The sequence below is a fragment of the Petaurus breviceps genome, unplaced genomic scaffold, assembly GCF_028583685.1.
Source record: "Petaurus breviceps papuanus isolate PSGF00001 unplaced genomic scaffold, PetGlider_PUasm1.0 98, whole genome shotgun sequence".
NCBI classification, from domain to species: domain Eukaryota; kingdom Metazoa; phylum Chordata; class Mammalia; order Diprotodontia; family Petauridae; genus Petaurus; species Petaurus breviceps.
The window spans coordinates 10,449,712-10,450,097 of NW_027187460.1; the positions used below are offsets into that span (position 1 = coordinate 10,449,712).

At 36.8% G+C, this 386-nt stretch overlaps 1 long non-coding RNA gene across 1 annotated transcript in view; it reads left to right on the forward strand.

The window, feature by feature from the left end:
• LOC138155952 (uncharacterized) overlaps positions 1-386 on the forward strand; it is a 14,446-nt gene that overhangs the window by 11,023 nt on the left and 3,037 nt on the right. The window lies entirely within an intron of this gene.

Genomic DNA, 386 nt, shown 5'->3' on the forward strand with positions numbered 1-386 from the left:
TCTCTCTCTCTCTCTCATATCTAATCTTTTATCATTTATATAATCTATGTGGCTGTCTTCTCTACCTGTTTATATATTATAAAAAAAAACAAGCTACCAATTCCTTAACAATGACCCTTTTAGAGTGTGCCCAGTTTTCTTCCTTCCTTCCTCCCTCTCTCTTTTTCTTCATTCCTTCCTTCCTTCCTTTCTCATTTCCTCCCTCCCTCTCTCTCTCTCTCTTTCTTTCTCTCTCTCTCTTTCCCTCTCTTCCTTCCTTCCTTCCTTTCTTCCTTCCTTCCTTCCTTTCTTTCTTTCTTTCTTTCTTTCTTTCTTTCTTTCTTTCTTTCTTTCTTTCTTTCTTTCTTTCTTTCTTTCTTTCTTTCTCTCTCTCTCTCTCTCTCTCT